The sequence below is a fragment of the Octopus bimaculoides genome, chromosome 23, assembly GCF_046866305.1.
Source record: "Octopus bimaculoides isolate indiv1 chromosome 23, ASM4686630v1, whole genome shotgun sequence".
In the NCBI taxonomy this organism is placed as follows: domain Eukaryota; kingdom Metazoa; phylum Mollusca; class Cephalopoda; order Octopoda; family Octopodidae; genus Octopus; species Octopus bimaculoides.
In genome coordinates, this window is record NC_142950.1 from 25,665,924 (window position 1) to 25,683,763 (window position 17,840).

Genomic DNA, 17,840 nt, shown 5'->3' on the forward strand with positions numbered 1-17,840 from the left:
AAATTTTGCCCTATAAAATGTTTTAATTACTGGAATTTAATTCTCTTGGACAAAATCGATACAGCTGTAATAGAACATGTTGAATTTTTGCAGTTAATGAAATATATTAATGCTACATCTTCATTTTCTGAATTTTAATATATATATATATATATATATATATATATATATATATATATATATATATATATATATATATATATATATATAAATATAACCTCGTGGATATCGTTGGTGATTTTTTCTTCCTCCGTCTTTCCCTTCTTTGGACTTTCTTTGTTTCCGACGAAGAGCTCCGCTCGAAACGTCAAATTCTCTTTCTTTCCTTTCCGAGCATCTAATAACACAATCTTTATCACGTCCTCACGTTGTTGTTTTTTTTTTTTTTGTCTTTTTCCTTTTTTGAACCTATATATATATATATATATATATATATATATATATATATATATATATATATATGTATGTATGGGGTACGTGTGAGCGCGCATGCGTGTGTGAGTGTATGTGTGTGTGTGTGCGATGATCATATACTTGCCAGGCCTTGACATGAATGATGGTAAAATTTTTGTCTACAGAGGCTGATTGTAAAACTCTGTATTAAATCTATTATATTCTGAATTAATTCAGGACAAATTTTGAACACACACACACACACACACATACATAATGCATGTATATATATGTATGTATCCTTTCGCTCCTAAGTGATTCCAAGCTTGTCGATAAACTTCCACCTAAGTTAACCGATTTTGTGCCGTCTCTCTTCGGTCATTCCATCATTCCTCGTCTCCTTGCAAAACCGTAGTTGTAACCTTTGCTTCTCGCTAACGCCTCACTATTTAACAACACCTCCATCACGTCTACAGATGTGTCACGTTAATTGTAACACTCTCATAGTTATCTATTTGCCATACATCATCCATTCCTCTCACCCTCATGTTGGTCGCACGATGTTGCCACCTGATTATTAAACTTTTAAATAATACTTTATTTTCATAAGTTAGGAATTTGGCATCAGATGTAATTTTGCTCTAATGTCCATAATGCACTAATAAAATTCAGAAATATATATAAATTTATAACTTGCTGTGTCGATATGTGTCGAGAGACCGTTGGACACCAATATATACGTTGACATGCGAATTGCTTGTTTTAATTCTTTCCCAAACTTTAAACCAGGTGAGTTAGTGTTTACAACCCTAGTCAACCAATAGTTGATGCAGTCATTAATCTTTATTACTTCTCCTCCTCCGCTGCAATTGGATGGTTTAGAAATAATAAGTTAATACCCAGACCAGTCTTATTTCCGTCTCTTGTTAAACTATCCAATATTAGTCGCATTTTCCCTGCTGTTCGTATAATAACCTCTTCGCTGTCTGCAAAGTGTAGATAAGCCAGTATCTTATTAAACATACATTGTATTGTACATAACCTTCCTTCAATATATACATACACATAATATATACATATATACATACATACACACACACGTACACACATATTTATACACACAAACATATATAAACATACATATTTGTCTATGTGCTTATACGTCTATATGTCTGTATATGTATATATACATATACTGTTACAAGTATACGTATATATATATATATATATATATATATATATATATATATATATATATATATATATAGATATATGATGGCCGTCCACTCGTGACCGAGGAAGACCATTGCCGACCTTCGGGAACATTGTGCGCTCTAGGACTAACTTATATTTTGCATTTACGGCTCTGTTGGTGGCTAATGAGCCCTGCTCTTGATAAGCATACACGACTGCAAACATTGCAGACCAAGCTTTCCCCATTCGCTATACGAGCCGTGCGCTTTCGCGCAGCTCGCTTAAGTTCTTCATGCTGGATACGTGCTCTCTCAAAAGTGTCGATCCCCTCCTTAACCTGCTTCCTCCATCTGTGGCGATGACAGGCATTGTTCTCCCCGTCAGTGTCCTGCATATCACAGGCCTTTAATGAGGACTTGACGCAGTCCTTAAATCGCAGCCTTGGTTTCTGCCGGAGTCTCCTTCCATTCACAAGTTCTCCATATAGCATCTGCTTAGGAATCCTACTATCCTTCATTCTAATATTATATATATAAATATTATAAACATATACATACACAAGAGCATACACATCTCAAAACATTGATAGACCCAAACACATAATTGTATACACATACACACACTTACGTAAGCACATATGCGTTATTGTTCATTCACAAGATACTTACAAAGGAACAGTGGAAGCTAGGACTTTAAAATGACGTTATTGAAACAAACTAAATATTGTTAGTGAAGGAGAAGATGTATAGAAAGATAGGGTGGGGGAGAAGAAAGGATAAAACAAAGTAAAAAATTATTTTTTCACATAACATAATAATTTCTACAAATTTTCTTTTCTTTTTTCTTCCATCATAACTTAAAAAGTGATGATCAGATATCCGGAAAATTCAGTTACCCGGCAACCTTCTGGTTCCAGTGGTGCTGGATTGGAGGGAGTTTTCTGTACATCGTAGTTTGTGACATAATCAACAGTTGAACGTTTAAGATTGATTGCAGTCCGTCGTGATGAAATTTCGCAAGTCGTTGTATTTGATGTTGATATTCAGTCCATATTTCACAGCCGTAGAGCAGTAAGGAGAACTGAACTTGTTCTACTCTTAAGTGATACTTTATTTCTTCCAATCGGTCTCTTTTGACGAACCGCTTTGTTACGAGTATGTTCTTTACATACCCGTTGCACAGCGGTTCAGAAAAGAAGCCAATAGAGTAAATACCAGGCTTGAAAATAAGTACTGAGGTCAATCTGCTCGACTAAATCCTTCAAAGCAGTGCCCCAGCATGACTGCATCCAATGACTGAAGCAAGTAGGAGATAAAAAAATGAAATATATATGTACATATTAAATTCTTTTACCTGTGTAACGTTGCCTGTCTGTTATATATAGCTGGCTTGCTATATTTTTGTTGATTTGGTTTGTTTTCGAAATGCAAATCTTATATGTAAATTTTACCTTTATAATTTATCTCCGGTTATCCTTCTTTTTAAAATTTTCTATTAGTATAGTAACCTGTCATGTATTTTGTTTTGCTATATTTTATCCACTCGCCTCCATTTACTTGTATTAATCATTCGTTATCTCACAACAATTACTTTTCCTTTCTTCATACAAATAAACTATTTTCTTGTGGTAGATAATTCTTTTTTTTTTTCCTACTTGCCAGCTATTTTAGATAACACATTACAAGTAGTTTATATTCTGAATTTTCAGCTGTAACAGTTTTCATTAACATATAAATCCTTTTATACCTTCGCCTATTATACCGGAATCACTACTAACCTTATACAATATTCATTTAATAATTAGCAATATTAACACTATATATTTTTCGTTTATATTTTGTTAGGAATAATTACTGTGCAACTTTATTGCAATGTTCGTACTAAGACTACAATCACTTTATACTCAATTTCATTATGTTTTTGCAGCATTTCTTATTACCTGCACGATTTTACCGCCAGTGACGTCATTACTCATTAAATTTCCTAAATCTCATGACCTCCTACTGTTATATTAAAACCACCTATCCATTATAAGCGCTTCCTTCTCCGTACATCTATTACTTCATTATATAGAAACTCGAAGATGGCTTCCAATTTCGCTAGTTGACAAGCCACCTTCAGCAAATCTCCGAAGTGACACTCATTTTGTATGTATGCATGTGTGTGCCTTTGTGTGTGTGCATACGTATGTGTATACATAGGCAAATGTATTTTTATGTAATATATATATATATATATATATATATATATATATATATATATATATATATATATATATATACGTACATATATATATGCATATATACATATACGTACATATATATATACATACATATATATACATATATACATATATATATACATATATACATACACATATATATACATATATATATATATATATATATATATATATATATATATATATATATATATATATATATATATGTGTGTGTGTGTGTGTGTGTGTGTGTGTGTGTGTGTGTGTACATGTACACATCTACACATACATATATATATTCATACTTGGCAATATAATTCTAACATCCAGATTCTCACAAATTTCTTTTTAGTTTACAAATATACGCACATCACGTTAAAACAACATTTATTATGCATAGACTCCCTTAGAACGTCACTAGTTGTAATATTTTGTTTCAGAAAAACTTCTCTTAGGCCACTTTATATGTTACAAAGTCTCTGAGGTAAAATATCAAACTAGCGGTATTACTGTTGCTTAGATTACAAATGTTCTAGACAGAGTTATTTTGCATTAGTTTTTGTTCCGAGTATCCGATCACTGAGTTTGTATATACTGGAACAAATTTAGTTTCCATGGCAGTATTTCTAATCTGTATTTATATATGAAAGTATAATCATGAACTACATAAAGACATAAATACATGAGGTATAGTGAATATAGACTTTAATATAAGGTCGAAGTTATTTTGAAGCTTTGTTACATATGGCTTTTCAAATTGTGTTCAAATACACAACTTTGATACATATAAACATTTTAAGTAGATTGGAAATGAGAGAAGTCATCGAAATGAGTTGAGTAAAATTATTGCTAAGTACGACTAATGCAGAACAGTTAAGACTGGGGATCGAAAAGGCTGTGATGAAAGTGTGGTAAATGGGATGTGCTATGAAATATGATTTTCTGTAGTAAAAGTTGGCTAACACTTGCGTATACGGTGAGATTGAATATACACGAGATTGACGATTGTTTGTCGTTGCCTGCTGTATCAATCTTCAAATAGGCTTCATGCTCTCTATTATTGTCTAAAGTGATAGGAGAAGACTTTGTGTCAGAGCAGCTTTTGTGTGAAGCACGACAAATCTGCTCGCAAGGCAATCGGAATGTTTTCTTAGGCTTTTGACAAACCTTTTGGTCGAACACATTTTTGAGTGATATGCGCATTTCAAGATAATTAGAGTGTCAGTTACAGATGAGAAACCTTGAAGGCGACCAGTCGCCAGAAAATGTGTGTGGTGGGGGAGCATCTACTCATCCGTGGATAGTGTTGAATTGTGAGAAACGTTTCATTTCTCTCACATACCTGCAATTATTTATGAAGTGTGTCGGTAGATTTTCACAGAAAAACCTGAACATACATCATGTGATTGCGATGTTTATCCCTTGACCCTTGGTACTCGATCAAAAGCAGCAGCGTTTTGATTTAGTGAGAAGGTTCACGACAAGCCAAATTTTATCTCTTAAATCATCTTGGGTAATGAAAGTTGGGTTTACGGTTTCAATCCAGAAACACCAGTCACCGCAAGGAAAGAGTCCACAATCACCAAAACCATGTCTGGAGTGCAAAGAGAAACATGCTCATCACATTTTTTAACGTTAAGTATATTCTTTACCAAGGCTACTTCTCAGCAGTGCGATGAAATTAGTATTTCATTTTGATGTTTTGAGGTGGTTGAGAGATGTACCACGAAAAAGCTTAGAATTGTAACAAGACTGCAATTTTGGCTCTTGCATAATAACTTGCATACTCATACCCACCTTCAAGACGACACAATGTTTAACAAAAACTAAATGGTGGTAATTTATTACCCAGCCTATTCCTCTGTAACTTCGATGTATTTCTCGAAATGAAATGATTGAAGCTGCAGGAGAATTCCGCTTAAATTAAAGTAGAATTGCTGACTCTATTCTTTGGCGTTCAGACGTAGGATTTCTGCAGCACTTTTGAGGATAGGAAATCGCACTGGTAGCAGTGTGTACGTTTCTTGGGTAACATTTGAAAGGTGGTCGAGTGCTTGAAATAGGAATAATATTTGAAATATATTATTTGCTGCAGGAATAGCATAGATTTTTTTTTCGTAGGCTTAATCCGGGAACTTTCTGATACTATCTCATGTTCTAGAACTTAAAGAAATGATAAATCAAAGCATTTTAATTTAGAAACGAAGTATTTAAAATTAAATAGATAATTTTAGGAGAACACTGCTAAAATGTATTGAAAAATTAATATTACGCTATTTTCACGTAATACCTAAATATTTTCTCTATTATTAAAGATAATAATTTTACTTATGAAGCCGTAAAAATTCAAAGAATTATGAAACAGAAAATTCAGCTTATAATTATTTTAATGAAATATGTATAAAATTTGTATTCTAAATTAGATTCTTACTTTATAATTATGTGTGTAAATATTAATATGGAAACAAACGTTTACTTCTGAGGAAATGCAAAAAAGAAAACACGAGTCAATATCTATTGTAAATGAAATTAAGAAACTTAAACCAGTTAAATATATATATATATATAATTCTAACATACGCCGGTCAACATGCCTTTATAATATTCTGAATTATTACATCTTTATAAAGAAATTTTGAAACCTAATACTGTAAAAACAGTCCTCTCTTATGCTTTATCTATGCTTACTAAGTACATACATACATGTGAATGTGTGTGTGCATATAATAATAATAATAATAACAATAATGATAATAATAATAATAATAATAATAATAATAATAATAATAATAATAATAATAATAATAATAATCTTATAATAATTCTGCACGTCATTGCGTTATTTAGCCCGTCTGTAAGGCTTTCACGTAATTAGAGAAAAAGATGGAGAGAGAAAAATAGGGAGGGAGAAAAAGGGAGAGAGAAGCGTCTATGACAAGAGGTAAAGCGACTTCATATACACAACACAGGCTACGATTTCAGGTTTTTTGGATAACGTTTTCATAAATAACCCAATAAGTTTACCATTAATTCCGTGAAATATTCACGGGTCTCGCTAGTAATGATAATATGCAGTACCAGGCAGTGGCTCACATGCCTTTTGATCTTAACTGATTGGAAGCGTTATCATGTACATGAAATCTAGATCAAAACTAGATTTCAGGGTCAATAAAAATAATGTACTAGCACTGGAGCTGCCTCCCACCACCACCACCACCAAGTTTCAGGCCTGGTAACTAATTTACAACAACTATGATTATTAAAATATTTGATTTTGGAATTGTTTCTTAAATTTTTTTAAAGTAGTGACTTCAAATTTTGTGTTCTTTCAGTTAATTTAACTTTTCGAAGCTCAGTGAAATTTCCAGTTCAAGTACATTTTTTTCTATTTATTTATTTTTTCCTGTTTGTATATTTCTATTTTATCTATGAATAAATGTTTGCTTTTAAATTATCTTATCATATTTTTGAGTTAATAAAGGCATTGAACCAAATGAAATATAAGAAAAATATTAGAGTATACTTTTACCATTCAGAGATTTCACAGTTTTTTCTGCATTTCGTCTCTCTCCCCACCTCTTCACCTCCTTCTTACTCCACACTCTCTCTTTCTTTCTTTCTTTCTTTCTCTCTCTCGCTCTCTCTGATGAAAATGAATGAATATATAGACAGACATATGGGCAGACAGTAAGTAGATACTTAAATAGATGGATCAACAAGAATGGCTTGCTGTTGAATTGAATTCAAAAATATATTTTCTATATCTTAAATATATAGAATCTACTACAGAGATAAAATAACATTATTTTTCTGTTTAACTTCTGAAAAAAGTTGTCCGAAACAATAGTTGACTAATGCTATAGAAATCAAAATAAGTAACAAAAAAAAATATTAGAGTTTCAGTATTCATCAAAAAGACTATGTCAAACTAACAATTTCGTCGCCACCATATGGATTGTAAAGGTTTCAAATTTTGGAACAAGGCCAGAAATTTCTGGGGAGGCGTTAAGTCAATTTCTTCGACCTCAGTGCTCAACTCCTACATAATTTATCAACTCCTAAAGGATAACAGGTAAAAGGTAAAATCGACTTCTGCGGAATTTGAACTCAGAACGTAACGACGGTGAAATACTGCTAAGCATTAACAACGGTGTGTTGGCGATTCTGCCAGTTGGCCGCCATAATTAAGCGAATGTAATAACGGTTTTAAATTTTGGGCCAAGGCTGTCAATTTTAGGAGAGAGGTAAGTCTATTACTGCGTCCCCAGTGCTCAACTCGTACTTATTTTAGTGACCCCGAAAGGAAGAAAGTTAAAGTCGACCTCAGCAGAATTTGAACTCAGAACGTGAAAACAGACGAAATAACGCTAAACATTTTTACCCAGCTTGGTAACGATTCTAATACATCCTTTTGTTGTCTACACCACCTGTCCTCGTCTGTTGTTTTTTTCGTAAATTCTCCCATATATATATATATATATATATATATATATATATATATATATATATATGTATATATATATATATATATATATATATATATATATATATATATATATATATATATATATATATATATATATATATATATATATATATATATATATATATATATATATATATATATATATATATATATATATATATATATATATATATATATATATATATATATATATATATATATATATATATATATATATATATATAAATCAAAGTCTGCAGTATTATATATCCATTACAGCCGATCTTACCAATCGGTTTCGTACTAGGGATTCAACGAAGTATTAGATAACACGCCAGTTATGTAACCCTCCACTCTTCATATATATATATATATATATATATATATATATATATATATGAAGAGTGGAGGGTATATATATATATATATATGAAGAGTGGAGGGTATATATATATATATATATATATATATATATATATATATATATATATACACACACACATACACACATACAACACATGCATACATGTCTCGGCTCAGGCCCAACTCCGCGTGTTTTTGATAGCGAAATCCACTTCGTACATCGACTTCCAAGAGTTACCATGACTATAGAAATTGAATGGATAAAAATACAGGTGTCCTCGGAGTGATTTGAACTCTGATCATCAGAAAGCAATAACGAATAGCTCAAGGAATTGCTTCTATCGCTCTATCAATTTCCAGCTCAAATCCATGCACATATATTAACATGCATATTTCCTTACAACTGTGACGGTGAAAACGAAATGTGAAGTTGTATGTATGTATGTATGTACATACATTTGTATATATGTGTGTGAATATATTATATTCCTTATTTCGTATAATATATGCAATACTGTGTCTTTTAGGTATACAAAAATAATTTTGCTAATGAGTTTTCAATTTTGCGGTAAAGTAGACGCAATGGAATTATATAAATATGATGTTTAAATACTCGAGTAAACAGCTCAACCGTTGTTTACGAACTGATATTAAAATAAATAGCTAATTGATGAGTCATTAGTGTGGAGGAAATGAGGAACAATACAGATATGCCCGTCAGTTACTCTTGTTTGGACCACGGTACATCTCGAAAATCCGGAATTCTTTTCTTCTCTTTTACTTAGAACTAGACCTAGGAAACATTAATTAATGCCTGGAGTAATTTTTATTTGATATCTATTTTAATAACATCTGCTATAGGTTATTGATTGTGTTTATTCTCCTTATATTCAAATACGTAACTTAACAGAGAGAGAGAGAGAGAGAGATAGAGAAAGAGAGAGAGAGAAAGAGAGAGAGAGAGAGAGAAAGAGAGAGAAAGAGAGACATATATATATATAAGTGTAAACTGTAATTTTTTGTATAATTAGATATTGTTAATATACCAATACATAAAAACAGGCTAGAGTTGAAGTGCTCAGCATGAGCTAGAATTCAAATTATGGTAAGAATGGAGACATAAGGGTGGAAGACCACAGGAGCAATACCGTATATCCAACGCAAGATTTACTATATATGTGTGTGTGTTCAAATCATATCAAAATCAATATTTTTAAATAAATATTTTAAACATTCATGATATTTCTGAAGTTTATGACCTTGTATATGCCTGTGTACTTTTACTTTATCTTATCTTACTATTTTAGACATTTTAGAGACTTAGAACTATATTTATTGATTCTGGAATGATTTGAACACACATTTATATATTAAATCTTGCGTTGAATACACGGTATATATATGTATGTATATATACAGAAATGATGGGCTATCTTATGTTGTTTACCCACTTTCATGTTTCGTGGATGCAGTCGTTTAGCTGCATATGTATATATATATATATATATATATATATATATATATATATATATATGTTATGCAGTGGACATGAGACACTCAGCAAAGTTATCATTTAATGGGCGCGGGATGTCATACCAACATTCTGGAACATAAATCATTCAAAAAGACAGAACCAATTATAGAACCAGAAATCTTATGTATCATGAATATTTGAGACTTGTTTGATACTTCACGATGGCAGGATTACCTATAACATTTAAGAAAACATTTTCTGCTATATGGCTAAGAAGAAATTAACTCTGTGTGTTTATTCAGTGTTTGCTTATTTTATCTTACGGTTAACATTTTACATATGCTGCAGAAGTATATGCATTGTGTGTATGGTTTTGCTTTGTCTAACGTAAGCTGACTGATATTATAAATTACATTATTATTTTTCTGAAGCTATATATGCGTATTTCAACCTATGTCCAATCTTCTTTGTATTGTTTCAAATATATGCATATGACAACTACATCGAATTTAAATTCATTTGCTGTCATATCGATGGCATCTTTACGGTTCTGGTTAATGTTACATTTAATATGGGCGGCTCAGTTAAGCTGGTTTTTTTATCCAACTATCATCCGTTTAGCATTGAATTTGGAAATTACAGCAGCATTTTTGTGTACTAGTATTGTTTGTTTTGGTATAATTACTCCTTATTTTATTGTTAATCGATGATAGTGTATTAGCAAAGATTGTGTTGCAGAAAATAGGAAAAATTATTTTATCTTTGATAATAAGAGCTAGATAAATAAACATTAAACAAAATACCTATTGTCTATTATTTGCACTCGCATCGAGCATAAAATCGGACAAACCACATATCCCATTCACTCATCAATGTTCTAATTTTATCAGTGGTTGTGGCTCCTTTATACTTATTGGAATCTTGACTATGGTTTTAGAATGGACACCTGCGGTTCAATCTCCCTCGGGCCAACTTCCAGATGACAGTTGTAAAAATAAGCAGTGGAATTTTCTAATAACTCATCATAGAACCTATGGTCGCTCAACTTGCTAGCAATAGCAGCCAACGTATAAAGAACAAAATTCGGAATCCGCGGAATGTGCTACGTCGAAGGACTTGTGTCATAAATACCACTTCTCACAGCAACCACTCATAGACACCTGCAAATCTCTAAAATGTATAGAAGTCATTTATTTCATAAGTACAGTTACGATAGCGCCCCCCCTGCGTAGTCTTATTCAAATGACCCAAACTAGTAAAAGAGTAAAAAATATCTAATAACAATTACTATAGAATTAAAACAAAAGAAAAAATTCCCTTGCTGACTTCTAGTTTATTAACTTTGTAAGGAATAATTGTCGCTTTACGGAGAAAAAAATTGGTATATCTAGACATTATTTTGCATTGCGTTTGAAAGCTATGGAAAATTCCCACAATATTTGCACAGCGTTTAATGTAGCAGATAGTTTTCTCGGAAAAATATTCCTAAAGACGAATTATTTACAATTTCTTTTCAAATATATTTTCGAAACTTATTTTTATTTGTATTATTAGCATATTATTTTATTACTTTTTGTTTTTCAAAATTTATTATTACCTTTTTATTCGCATTTTAATGCTGATCTTTGCAATTCAAAATAAGATAAAGCAATGAATATATTTTTCTAAGATTTAAAAATTTTGCCTTCATTGAAAACTCGTGTTGGGTTTCTTGCATTTCGCTCATAGTTAAGTTATCTAACATAGACGCTAGCAAAAGCAATAATAACAATTGCTTGAAATACTACATCAGCATTTATAATATGGCTTTTTTTATATTTTCTTTTCTTTTTAATTTATTTACTGGTGATATCAATTTTTATTCAGTTTAATTTTGAACACCTGTGGCATCGTAATAAACAGTATTGCAATAGTTTATAATACTGAACTTGTCAAAAGAATAATGTAAAAAAAATTCACATTTAATGAAAAAGACGAACGTTGTATAAAATTCTATTAACATATAGTGTGTTTTTCTATTTCTCCGATAAGCTGAAAACAATTTTCGAATATAGTCTCCGTTTCTACGAAATTCTCCTTACCAATTTATTTCGTATATGCTTTGCCTATATTATTTTGGTACGTTTCACAGAGATAACTAACAGCTTCCAGACTCGAGGTCTCTTATTCCCATTGCTTATTTTAATTACCCATTAATGTATTAACTACGTAGAATTTTAAAATAGTAACCCGAAGTGAAATTGGAGAAAGTAGGTCTGATCTGACGTTGCGAAACGAAGGAAACTCAATTCTATTTTATAATCGGATTGACTAGCTTAATTTGTTTGGTTTTCTTTTGTTTTTTTTTAATGACGTAATGAAATTAAGAAAATGAGCGGCCATGAGTTTTGTTCAAACTCTGAGAAAGAAAGACAAAAACAAGCCATTAATATAGCGTGCTTGTTAATCACAACTTCGATCTGCTGGATGTCAACTGCTGCAGACAGGCCAGCCAGCATGTAGGACAACGTTCCCATAGTGTTAGTAACGAGACAGAACGCTTGTTGCTTGTGACAGTTAAGATTTACTTCAATCTGTAACCTCTAACAAGCTGTGACACTATTAAAAGGTAAGTGCAATAGGAATAGCATATCAAGACACTGACTTACCTCCAGCCGCAGACATTTTAACAAAGTAGACATTGTTAAGGTCATGGAATAAGTCACGGAATAGGTCAACATCTATATATATGTATGTATATACGATTGGTTTCTGCGCAGTTTTCATGAAAACAAATTCACTTACAAGGTATTAATCACCGGGTCTATAGTAGAATAGATATTTGTTGTCTAACGAAATCCCATTTTCAATCTTCTTTATTCACAGTCGTGCAAGAAAGCCGATTTGCTTGTACTATTCAAACTTCGATTGAATAGTTGTAATTTTATTCGCATGAATTCATTGCAGTAATGTTAACAGAGCTCTAATATCTAAAGGCTTTATCCATCCGTCGACGCAGTATTCATATCTCATTTTCTAGTTTGTTACGCATGGATGAGTATATATTTGTGTAACTGGAAGAGAGCAAAAGGGAGGAGGGAAGGTTCACAGATGAAAGGAAAGAGAACGCAACACGTTTTGTAGAGTTTGTCACCGTTACCATCATCATCATGTGACGTCCCTTTCCATGTTGGCATGGTTTGGACATATTTGTATTTACAGACTGATGCAGGAGAGTATTAATAATAGATTTATACATGCAATAAATACATATTCCTTGAAAGCTTGGTTGAGAATCAGAAGCAAATATCCGTACGAACAGTGATCGTTTCTATCTCCCTGTTAACCTTTAAATAATGTGATTCTGGGTGAAACTAAATTAGGAATATATAGGTATATAATTGCATATATATTTGTAACTATGTATACATGTAGGTGTACTTGTACATGGATACATGTGTATATAAATATATATTCATGTAAACACACGCACGGGCGCACACACACACACATACACATACACACGCACACAGATATATATGTACAGAGAGAGAGAGAGAGAGAGAGAGAGAGAGAGAGAGAGAGATAGAGAGAGAGAGAGAGAGAGATAGAGAGAGAGAGAGAGAGTGAGAGAAAGAGAGAAATTCAAATATATATATACAGAGTTGGCCAAAAGTCACCTGACAGTAAATCAAACCCCCACCATTTAAATCCAAGATTAAAGCAAAAACGTATTTTATATGAGATTTCGCTAATAGACAAAGGTTGAAAAAAAAAACCTGATTTTAACTCACAGCACTCAATTATTGAACATTCATAATTGGAATGAATAAGTAAAATTGAAAATTTAATATTTATGGAATTTTGATTTGCTGTCGAGTGACCTTTGGTCAATCCTGTATATATACGTATATATATATATATATATATATATATATATATATATATATATATATATATATACATATATATATATACACATGCGTACATAGCTGCATACACACACGCACGCGCACACGCACATGCTCACACATACATTATATGTGTATATCATTATTGTAAATAATAAAACGTGAAAATCAGACTAAGTTGGAATTTACAATGCTCAAGACACAACATAAGTCACGACGGCTCCCTTGTGCCTCAATCAGGAACTGATGGCCCAATAATGGTATGGCGCAGGCATTCTCAATGCTGCAGTATATAAGTCTCTGCGATGATTCAAGAAACTCTCCCCAGCGACTCATCGTAGGAAAGTGAATAGAAGGGAACTACGAACTAATATTTAAGTGATTGCTCAATCTGCTGAAAAAACAACTAAATCTTGAAGTATTACATCAAAATTTTAAATGAAGGGGAAAAAAAGTACACATTGGATGAAAAGAAAAGGTGACACCCATAGGATTTGAAGTCAGGATTTAAAATATCGCATCTAAATACGACAAGACATAGTGTCCGATGCTCCACTGGTTCAACGAATCAATCAGTTTCGTGCTCAAACGCTTCGAAAATGTCCTCGGCAGATAATTCAGCCTAAATTATTATATCTTGGTCAATAACCAAATGATGTCTGATATTTCATGATTATCAGAAAATAACTGAATTATCATATTCAAATGTCTGCCATTCTAAGAATGCAAGAACAGTAATTAAAAGTTATATGAAATGTTAATTGCTAACTGACTTTCACTCGAATTACACATTACTGTTGCATGAAATATAAATTGCAAAATGGCCGTTTCGTTTGACTCTGCCCAGTCGGAAATCTACGTCTGATTGCGACCAGTAAAACAAATCTCTTTTTCATAATTAATTCTTCACGAAACTTTCCTGTTACAATTAAAAACCGGCTTCGTGAAAATTATTTGATAATGTTGATGTTACAGAAGTTTTGCTATTTAGTTCTAGATCAAACATCATTGGGTACACCGACCGTGTTGTCTTTCTTTTTCTAGATATACCCAAATCAACATCATCCAGTGCTTCACTATCTAAGAGGTGTGCGATTTGAGATAAATTTGGCTACTATTTCTAACAAGACACACGACCACGTACAGACCTCTATCTTGACTCTCGAGATGGCCTTAGTGATATTTCAGTTGTTAAGCTCCACCTCAACTTTAATCCAGCCGACCCATGGCCAAAAGTTTGCAAGACACGATTGTTCTGTCTATATTCATACATAATGTTGCTAGGACGTTATCTAATGAATCCCTTCTTTCCTTTCTTCTTATATGTGTGATTTAAGTAAGATTTTGTTACTATTTTTCGCAGATCAAGTGTTTGTGGGTGGTCCTTTGCTAGTTTGTAGTTCCCCTTTTATTCATACTATGTATGAGTAGGGAGAGGATTTCCTAAGGCCATTGCAGAACCTCGGAGACTGCGATATCCGGAAGGTTAATACAGATGTGATGTTCAGGTTAGCCCATGACATGAACCGCAGTTACAGATAACGTTATTGTTGCTGTAGAAGAGATTGGACATCGTATAGATGTCCGATCTAATTTACCACCCGGACATAGCGCATCTAGAATCATATTATTTTATGTATCCTTTCCGTTTAAAGACAGAAAAATGTAATCTGAGAGAAAAATCACTGCCATTTCTTGTAGGTCAAGCGACCAAAGACTAACTTACATTTTTTTGCCAATTTTTGTAACCGTTGTTCTTTTTTGTTGTTGTTTTATCGTCGTCGTTGTTGGTGGTAGTGGTGGTTGTGGTCGTGATGGCGGTGGTTGGGTGGGGTTTATTTAAATGCAGAATGGGTTCGATCGGGTCGATCCTTGATCAAAGATGTCCCAGACGTAACCATCCAATCTTTTTTTATCTTCAACTACATTTTCTTACACGTCTTTTCTCTTTTCCAAACTGTAATGACATATAAAGGGAGATTCGGATACTTTTATTTCTAGCGAGTCGACAGACTAGAAGGAGATGTTTATTGCTATTTCTTAGGCCCAGGTCAGTTCTGATCAAACAGACCCTTGATCGAAAGACATTCCAGATGTGACTATCCCGCTTTTTTGTATTTTTCAGATGCAGTGTATAACAACTCTTTCCTTTCTGAGACGATAGATTGTGAACTCAGGTAGATTTGGTTGCCATTTCCAGTAGGTGTAGAGGTCACCTCGAGGCACCCTTGTTGGCTCACGGTGAGTAATAGTTTATCTATCTGTGCCTAAAATGTTTGTATGCGTGCATTTATGCGAGTGCATATTAGTGCGTGTATGTGTCACTGTATGAATGCGTATGAATGCGTCAATGTGTTTCTGTGTATATTCATATGTATGAGTATGTATTTATGAGTGTGTTATGCGTGTGTGTGCGTGTGTGAGTGTGTATATTTGGTCATGTCTTGGTTTTGTTTTATGTATTAATATGTATAATCCAGTATGCTTGTGTGTCTACGTCTTTTGACCAAAGCATCTTAATATATATGTATGTGTGATATATTGCGTTTAATTTGAGTTGGTTATTTGTATTTTGATTCATGTGATATTCATGTTTTGCGTGTATATATATATACCACGGTGGTGCATCAGCATGGCCGCAGCTCTAAGCTGAAACTTAAGAAAAGAAAAAAAAAAAAAAATATATATATATATATATATATATATATATATGTATCGGTCCAGTCGGCAATCCAAAGCCTGAAAGATAGAAGCGTCTGTTAGACGCCTGCGATAATTTAAGTCGCATAAAACCGACGCAAACTGTTTTAAATAGTACACGTAACTGCTGCTAAATGTGTTGTGGGTCATTTTCTTTCATTTGATCACTCACTCATATGTGTGTTTATGTGTGTATGTATGTATATGTATGTATATATATATATATATATATATATATATATATATATATATATATATATATATACATATATACATACATATACCTTATATATACTATATAAATATATATAAATATACGTATATATAAATGTATATATATGCATATATATATACATATATATACATATATATACATTATATATACTATATAAATATATATAAATATACGTATATATATATATACATATATATATATACATGTATATATATATATATATATATATATATATATATATATATATATATATATATATATATATATATATATATATATAATATAATATAATATTGATTTAAAATGTTAAAATGTGGAAGATAACGGGACATGACAATGATATTAGGATACGTTAAAGCAGCGAAATGGCGGAATCGTTCGCAGGTTGGGCCAAATACTTAGCGGCATTCTGTCTGTTTTTACGTCCTGGGGTCAAATTCCGTCGAGCTCAATTTTGCCTTTAATCCGTCGGAGTCAATGAAATAAGTACGAGTTGATCATTGGGGCCGATGCAATTGACTTAATTTGAAATCAATACTAATATATGCGCAAATATTTGACATAAGACATAGAGATGATATACATGTGATATACTGTAAAATATATCAGTCGTGGATACTTTTGCATTAATTTTCCGTGAAAACGTTTATTGATTGCTGTAATTATAAAAACAGAATTGGATAATTGCGATCTGCTGAGTGTTTATTAGCTTTGACATTAACCTTACATCATTGTAGCCTGTCTTTGAGGGTTTCACGTTACGATGCCCTCACCACAAACTTTTTATAAGTGATTTATAAATTTCAGCATATTTTGTTAAAACCGCAATTCTATTAAGAATTTAATTAAACTCAATCGAAAGTGCATTTTTTTAGAAATATTTTATTTCATTTTAGGCAGATATT

At 32.2% G+C, this 17,840-nt stretch overlaps 1 protein-coding gene across 2 annotated transcripts in view; it reads left to right on the plus strand.

The window, feature by feature from the left end:
• Nucleotides 1-17,840, plus strand: part of LOC106869230 (FMRFamide receptor) — a 243,053-nt gene that overhangs the window by 126,004 nt on the left and 99,209 nt on the right. For both annotated transcript variants that reach the window (XM_089340187.1, XM_089340188.1), the window contains exon 3: nt 16,126-16,241. The gene's annotated coding sequence lies outside the window, so the exon portion shown is untranslated. The remainder of the gene's footprint in view (nt 1-16,125; nt 16,242-17,840) is intronic.